An 8,781-nucleotide genomic window follows, 5' to 3' on the forward strand; every position below is an offset into this window, starting at 1 on the left:
AGCAATTCTTTGAGCAAGCTATAAAGCTTAGAGAGTATCTGCTTAGTTTGGTGTCCACAGAAACGTTCTCACTTCCACAATGGGCACCCAGATACAAGAGTTTAGCAAAATTTCTTGACGTTATATCCAGACCACAATACATTTGCATATAAGCAATTAGTCATATGGCACAGCATAACGCAAAAGAGGTCTGGGAAGTAGATGCTGCTGTTTTACTCATTTGGCCTTTCATGTTAGAGATAACCTATAATTTTAGGATTACATTTGATTGTTGTGTTTTTCAGTAGACCTAGTTCACTTATGCTAAAGTTTCAAAGCACTAGGCACCACATCCTAACATAGGAGTATTGTGGGCTCAGGTTCACAGTATTGACTCAGGTTCACAGTGCTCCCTGACTTCAGTACCTGCACAGGTGCTTTGCCTGGACCAGCCTTCTTGACAATCATGACGGTGATGCTGGACACCCAAATGGTTTCTTTCCAAAACTCAGAAAATTGAAAGCTGACTTTATTACTCAGAACCAATTGAAGATAGAAGTTTTGAGCACAGGTGCTAACATGTATTTTTTTTAATAGACAACAAATCCTGAGAATTTCCATCTTGTTTTCAAAGTGCACAATTCTCAAACAGAAGGCTGCTGCCAACAGTATGATGGCCTTCCCAAATGATGCAGAAGCTACAGCAGTATCACAGCAATCCTTCCATGTGTGAAAAAAAAGATCCCATCAACAACTTTCACTACTACATGTGCTGCATTTGATCAGAGTAGTTAATTACCACAGCTGTTTGCCGCAAAGAAAAGTTTCTTTTCCATTTTACCGTAACTAGAATACCAATCACCAAAGTGCTCCCATCTTCTTCTAGGGAAAGTCAGCAGCAAACAGGGACTAGTAAGTCAGGGATACATGCTGTTTTCATTAACAGACTTGAGATTTTAAAAAAACAGCAATAACTGTGCTTAAAGATTAAAAACTGATCAGATTTTGCATACAAGCATACAGCACTGTAGCTATTAAGGGATAAGTAATGTTAGCTTTTCCCAGCTCAAGCATCAGCCAGTCTTTTATCAGGTTTGCATTCATTAAACTACTTTCATTATTCTGTAGGCTGTTGTTCCAACATCCTTGTTAAATGAATGATAGTTCTTTGTTAGAAACAATCACTTCTCTTTAGAAGACGAAACCAAAGCCTTCCCCTGGAGGGGGAGGCTTTCTAACCTCCCATACTAGGTTAGAAATAATCATGGCATGTCCAAACCAACTGAGAGCCTGCATCATCTACTTTAAGTGGCATGGAAGTTAGGTTTTAACATTTTAACTTTGATGGTTCTATGACAGCTGGATTTTCTGCGCCAAATGAACAATCTTGGACTTGGTTTTGTAATGCCTCTCCTCCATTATTGAGTTGACTGATAATTTCCTAGTCTGGAGAATGCAAGTTATTTACAAAATTTGCTTTATACTGTCAGCAACACTTCCTGGAACACACATGCAGCTCTTGTGCTGGCATGCATGATACTCCATTTATCCTAGCCAATAAAAGAAGGCAGATGCAATTCTAAAGCTTTCTCACTTTGAGAACTAGCTTATGAGACATTAGTTTCATTCTCCCTGCAGCTGTCAAACATGTCATAGACGCCATTAGGACAGTCAGCACAAAATCCTGGGCTCCAGCATGTTCAGAATTCTCTTTCCATCACATCTTGTGATAGCAAATCCAGGCGTGATACAGCTTCGTAATTTTGCCTTCCTGGCCCCATAATGAAACCAACTGCATGCACTGGAAGTTGCTGATGCTCTACCTTAACCAAAGCTAGAAAACTTCATAACTATTTTCAGTAAAGGTAATATATTCATTGTTTGCAGCATAGATTAGCTGATCTTTCCTAAGTAGAGTTCGGATCTATTTAGAATAGCTAAACAAGGCTTCACCCCTCCCTCTATGAGGCTGCTGATGGAGAACACCATGGACCTCTTCCCCCCTCACCTCAACACACAGAGTGCACACCTATGCCACAACTGCTAGCTATATGCTTTTGACTGATCATGTCATTTAAGTTCTAAAACAAGGCAGTATAAAAGTCATACTTTTCCCAGCTATAAATATTATCCTCTTTGATTGAAAAAAAAAAACAAAAAACAATCAGAACAAACCAAACAAAGCGGATTTAAGTGCAAAAGGAAAACATCCCATAAGGTGAAATTTTAGGGCAAGTCTGACCATAAATGAAGAAAGAGACCCACAACAAAAGAGAAATAAAATTGTAAATAAAAAGAAGATAAGGTCACTGACCACACACCACCAGGATGACTGAATATTATTAGGTATTTTACTTTTCTTGAACCATAAAGGTTTTCATTCAACAGTTACAAGTTCTGCTGCATAGAGATTAAGCCTTGCCCACTGTCCTTGCAGAAGGGAGGGGGTGGGATGAAACAATAACATGTCTGGTGAAAAACACCAAACTGCTAGAGTTAAGGAAGACATTATAAAGCATGACAACAAAAAGAACCATTTCTATTCTCATCAGACCATTAAACGTCCTTATCCATCCATTTGTTGAAACCAAAAACTTGGCTAATGCAAAGCTGGCTAACTTTCTTGACCTCATCATCTAAACATCTGATCTGGCTAAGTGCCATGAGATGAGATGGTCCAGAAATTATTCTTGGGCAGAAGATCTAGATAACTTTTGTGGGGTCTCACCACACCAGTATAAGGCCAGGCACAGTTTGGCTAAATGTGTAACCGGATCGGAGTCAAACTAGTGATAAAGGTTGTCACAGTCCCTACTAGGTAACTGTATGCAACAACCAGAAATTTAGATTTCATAGAAGACTTCATGCCAACATTATGCCATGTAACCCAGCTGCAGAGCTGGCATAGCGGGCAAGTCACATGTCAGCTGTTCCAAATCCATATGCCGTCTAAGTGCCATAGGTTGGCCATTCTTTTAAGCCTCTCTTCAAATCAAGATTAGATGTCTTTCTGGAAAGAGACAAAACACAAACACAAAGAAAGAAAATTCACTGCTTCCTTTACTCACTCACGGCATAATTAAAAAAAAAAAGGTACCCTTTTTAAGTATTATTTGGTCTACCTCCAGCTTCCCATTACTTCCTCCTCCCCCCCTCTGGACTGGAAAGCCTATTTTAGTAGTAATTCTTGCTTTCCAAAGGAACATATTCAGTGGAATTACTGCTTTATACGAATTCTTTCTTTTAAAACTCAAGACTGGGATGCAAAAGTAAAAACATAGCCTGCAGATCAAAGGAAATTATTATTACACTCTGCTTGGCACCTGTGAAGCTCATCTGAAATATGGTACATCTGCTTTTGGGACCCCAAATGCAAAGAGATATTGATAAGCAAGTCCGGTGGAGCCATGAAGATGGCTGAGGGCTGGACAACATGACAGATGAGATGAGACTAGTGAGCTGAATTTGTGTAGCGTGAAGAATAAGATAGCTAAAGGAGGAGAACAAATTACTCTCTTCAACAACCTAATCGGCATTCGCAGATAAGACAAAGCCAGATGGTTTTCAGAAATGCACAGCACACTGACAAGAGGAAACATGTACAGCTTGCACCAAGGGAAATTCCAGACAGATACAGAGAACAGTTCTTCACCACAAGGGTGGTCAAACACTGAAGCAGCTTGTACAGGTGGCTATGGAACCTCCACCTTTGCCAATTTTAAAACCTCACCCTGACAGACACTGGAGCAAATGGGTCTAATTTCAAAGTTAGCCTTTTTTGAAGATGTCAAACTAGATGACCTCCAGAGGTTCCTTCCAACCTACACTATTGGTTTAACTTTTAAAGTATTTTATGATTTTGTGTCCTTAAGACAGAGTAATTTTTGTGCCTTTTCACAGGATCCTTCCTAATTTCCTAAAAAACACCCCAAACCCATGGACAACAGGACTCAAACCTGTATTGATGCAGAATTCACATCACCAGTATAACCAAGGCAGACTAATAAAGCGTATGACTTCCTTACTCATTCTCTGTATTCAACAGAATTTCAGCCCTTCCACATTAACTTTCTATTTGCAACTTTAGGTCACTTTTTTGGTCTCTATGATCCCTGCTTTATTCCAGGGTAGGGTTTCCTGTTAAGCAAGTATGTTCTATAACGGATGGTTTCTAAATGTACAACTTCAGATTTTGCTGTGCAACAGGAGACTGTTTGAGTGAGTCCTGCTAAGCAAATGATCCAGATGATGGCAAGAGTCAACCTTTCCATGCTTTACAAGTTAACAACAGTAACTGCTTTACAACACCAACTGAAAACAAACTTTACTTGGAACATGCTTCCTATCCCTCTCCCCTTCAAAAGCTTTAAAAAGGAGGGGTGGGGAGAGAAAAAAAAAAAAAAAAAAAAAAGAGTTGTTTGTTTTTTTAAGAAAAAGACTGTATCAAGGCATAATTGCATTATACGTGTTGGATATTTACACCAAGGAACCTTTTTCTAAAACAAATTATGTTAGGTTACTTTTTTAAATAAAAATTTTTTTTTTTTCCAATCAAACCACCTCAGCATTAATTCTAATAATATTCTTTTGCGTTTACTGAACCCCTCAGCTGTCCCTCCATTATTTTTCCCCAGCGTTGATGTGAGGCTAAATAGTTATTTAGGTCATCCTGCTTGACCTTTTTAAATAAGAAGCCTTCAAGGTCTTCTGGAATTTCCATTGTGTTTTGTGTTACTGGGAGGGACACCTCAGAAAAAAAATATTCTCAGCCAATTCTTTTAGAACTCCTGGGTGCAGATTACAAAGACCTGCTTACAGCCTTTGTTAAGAAATGTCTATCATGGACTCTTTAGTGTCCTCCTTGTAACTTCTAGACTTTAAGTATTTAAGTCGCCTGTGAAATATTGTAATGTAATCTCATTTCTATCTAAAAAACCCAAAGAAATATTTACTGTAATCTTCTGCTTTTTCTCTTTCACTGCAAATCATGTTATCGTCACCTATGTTACTGTTAGAATTATTTCTCAGTTTCTAACAATCTCACCTTTGTTATCCTTTGCTTTACCAGTCATGGTTTTCCATTAGAAACGTTTGTAACTTTTAATCAGTCTTCTACGTTTTCCACACCACACTCAATGCCATTTCTCCTCGGCCACCCTTGCACTTACACTTTACAGAAAAGGAGGGAGTGGCCCCGAATTGCTTCCTTCACTTTACAATGAAAGCAAGACTGATTTTAACATAATTTGCCCTTTATGGGCAACCTTTATAGTTGTTAACTGCAATTTCTAATGTAATTTACTTGGCAAAATCTACCACATACCTATTTACATACTTTCTCACACACACCATTTTGGTTTTGTTTTTAATCTGGACATGCATATAACCAGACTTGTAACTGATGAAAAAAACTGTCTCCTGTATCAAATCTTAAGTTATCAATGGTTTCAAAACAAATGAGATACCTACAAAAAAGATTCACTTGGCCCAAGCAGTCGGCATGCACCATTTTACTCCGCCATATCAATGCAGAAGTATTACCTTTCCCTATGATCATTAAATTCCCCCCTCCTCAATATCAACCAGTCATAGTTCTCCTTCGCAGCACATTTACTGGCCTTAATTCCCACAGTCTGTTTCAGAATGGCTCCAATACTTTTAGTCCCTATCACTGCCATTTTAAACTCAAATAATCTACCTGCCTACTTTGCCCTTCCACCTTTTTAGTTTTATTCTCTTCAATTAATCTCATTTTTCCTTCAACTGGACGAGGCCCATCTACTGCCAGTTCCACATTCCTATCTTGAGCTGCCGTCTACCTTAAAGCAACCATGTTTTCCTTGGCCTGTTCATGCATCTCCAATTATCTCTTTTTCTCTAGCGAAGACACTTCCCCCATCCAGCCATTTTCTTTTATCATCTCTTCTTTCCAGTCTCCCACCCTGTCACAACTTTTTTGACTTGTAAAATAAAAACAATGCAAATAAATTTGTGCAGAACTAGCACATCTACTCCATGCAGTAATTCCATGCACTGCATGCATAACCACAATACAGTATGTTATGTAATTAGCAATACCGTCATTTTCCTAAAGTTTTCTCCTCTAAGTCAAGCTTCTTGGCTTCTGAGGGGGGAGAGCAGATAAGTATCATGTTCTGATCCGTTTCCCTATTTACAAATCCACCTTTTTAAAATTTGCACTTGAGAACGTGCATTTATGCTAAAGGACACATGCGTAACAGTTCAGTGTCCAGTACTTTTAACAGCTTTGCCATCTCAAAAAGAAGATAATTGAAACTACAACCAGGATAATGAAGTTTCTTTGTAATACCAAGGAGCCAAAACCCCACCACTGTGGATTCCTTAATTCTGCACCCTTTTCAGGGTTAAGCTCACAGTATTGCTAAACCTCCACATGCATCAACTGGTGTCACCACGGAGACAAAAATAACACAGCAGCAAAACAGTAAAGGTTTGAACCAAACAAAACCAGCAACATTAGCAGCAAAAACTACATACTCAAATTTCTGATTTTTTTTTTCAAGTCTTCAGTTTTACTTAAGCAAACATTAGACAATAATTGCTAATTCCCCTTCACAACAGCAACCCCAAAATAATTACAGCAAGAACAGATGACTTCCGGGCTTCCCAGAAAACGCCTCTTATATTTAAATTTAATCCGTGGCACTATGCCAAAGTGGGGGATGGGCAACCTAAGTGGAAAAAATAACTTCAAAGGCCTCTAAAAGATTAATGCAGAAACCCAGTTGCTCCTCTTACCTGGCGAGGCGGTGGCACGTGCAAAATGTGCTTCCTCCTCTGAGTAGACCACTGACATTAGCTCATTTGCATAAGTATCACCAGCTACAAGTAGACTTCCAGGTCGGCCATCTTGACACTAAGATCTTGTTTTGTTTACATAGCAGCACGAGTACTACCCTTTTTAAGCCGGCCTGATCTATGCAGTGGTACCTCTCAGCTCCCAGCCTACATCTGTGCGTCAAAGCCTGCTGGAACTCCTACTGCTCCAGGCAAGCGGCTGAAGGTGTGGGGAGCGCAACCGACCCTGCCACAGCCTCCGAGGCAACCTTGCAACTGCAAGTGCCTCCAGCCGGGCTCTTTGTGCTGCCTTCTGTGCCGCCAACTATTAGCACTGCAGCAACTATGTGCAGTGAAGTACCTCCCACATACCACACGGTAGTACCAACAAGCAGAAATTTATTACAGCACAGCGCAAGACAGCACGCTAAAAAAAAAAAAAAAAAAAAAAAAAAAGAAGAAAGCTGAAATTTCCTCAGTAGTTTCACTTACTAGCAATCTAACTACACCTAGGTTCCTCTGAACATCTTTTCGCATTCATCAGTCCGGCTCTTTCGGTCCGGAAACCCGAGTGCTCCTGCAATCCGCGCAGGGGAGAAGTCCATGACACATGTTAGCTGCGGCCGGCACGCGGCCAGGCTGCAGTTACCGCTCGCCGGCGCCAGTAAAAATTTACATACAGGGGCCTCCTTCAGGGGCGAGCTGGAGCGGGGCATCGCTGAGCAACGCCCCCCCCCGCCCCCAGGGACCACGGCGGGTTCTAGAACGGCTCGTCTCGTTATTTGCTTACTAATGATCCAGAGCCGCGTCAGAAGCCAAGCGCTGCTCTGGCTGTTTACACAAGCGGAAGCCGACGGCAGCCTCCGCACAAGGGATTCCACCTCGAAGGCTGTTCCTTGTAGGACGCCATAGGCTGCGCTGCTCACAGCGGTTCTGGCGAGCGCTCCGTAGTAAATAACATCCAACACATGGATACGCTCAGCGACCAGCTTTTCTTAAACTGGGATTTCCAATATTTTGCAGCCTAGCAATGACAAATAAGTATCAGCTCTAAGTAGGGGAGTTCCATTTTTAAGCTAATGCTGACAGGTAACATGGCTGGCCATTTAATTTGCCGATTCCACTTCACGCTTAATTTTTCATCATTAGATGAAAAAAAAAAAAAAAAAAGACTCCGCATGCAGAGCTAGGGACACTTACCTTTTCAAGTACCTAAAAGGTACAGTGACAGGTAGAGGCAGAAGCTGAGCTTTCAGCCTCCCTCTGAGCTCAAATAGTTAATTTCTTAATCCTTACCTTTTTCCTTCCAGTCAAAGCCCAATTAAATTAATAAATGAATTATATTTTACAAATGCGTATTCTAAAAGTCACTGTACTTTTTTTTTGGGGGGGGGGGAAGGAAAGACAGGCTTTGCTTACTGTTAAGTGTGCACCTAATCATTCGCCAATACCTTTTCCCTCTCATTTGCTGCCTTATAAGAAACTCTTAGAGCATCAACCAACTCAATGCAAATAAAACATACCATTTATTATACTGACTATAAAAACGAATTTCTGAAATCCTAGATAAAATAAAGTTAAACCCACGGTAATGTCTGGCTAGCCACACATCCAGCAACACTGCTGTAGTTGCAGCCTGGCACCGTTTCGTGGAGAAGGAAAATGGAGGCAGCAATGATGCTTCTCGGTTCCAGCAGGGCAAAGGCAGAGCGCCTCCTGATCAGAAGAGCCTGCTTTGCACCATGGGCCTCTTCTAGTTCTCTGCGTTGTTCCTCTTTAGAATGCCATCAGTGTCAAGGCTATATATAGTCAAATTACTTTATGTTTCCCCTTTTCCACTGTGAGCGTAATTTGCTGTATGGCTGGTTCTAGGTTATTTGAGCGTAACACAATTTGCTCATCTGTAATGCCAAAAAGATACCAATTTTGTGTCTGAAAAGTATTTAGTAATGCAAATTACTCTTCACTGGTTGTTACAATTCA

At 40.6% G+C, this 8,781-nt stretch overlaps 1 protein-coding gene across 5 annotated transcripts in view; it reads right to left on the reverse strand.

Annotated features, from left to right (window-relative positions):
• The window catches only part of ATF7IP (activating transcription factor 7 interacting protein), a 101,594-nt gene that overhangs the window by 77,004 nt on the left and 15,809 nt on the right, over positions 1-8,781 (reverse strand). Inside the window, exon 1 of one of the 5 annotated variants that reach the window (XM_054199163.1) lies at positions 7,291-7,406. The exons of 3 other annotated variants lie outside the window; for them this stretch is intronic. The gene's annotated coding sequence lies outside the window, so the exon portion shown is untranslated. Of the gene's footprint in view, positions 1-6,759; positions 7,241-7,290; positions 7,407-8,781 lie in introns of those variants that run through there. One more of the 5 variants, XM_054199145.1, reaches the window with a different exon arrangement.

This window comes from Rissa tridactyla, chromosome 1 (assembly GCF_028500815.1).
Source record: "Rissa tridactyla isolate bRisTri1 chromosome 1, bRisTri1.patW.cur.20221130, whole genome shotgun sequence".
In the NCBI taxonomy this organism is placed as follows: domain Eukaryota; kingdom Metazoa; phylum Chordata; class Aves; order Charadriiformes; family Laridae; genus Rissa; species Rissa tridactyla.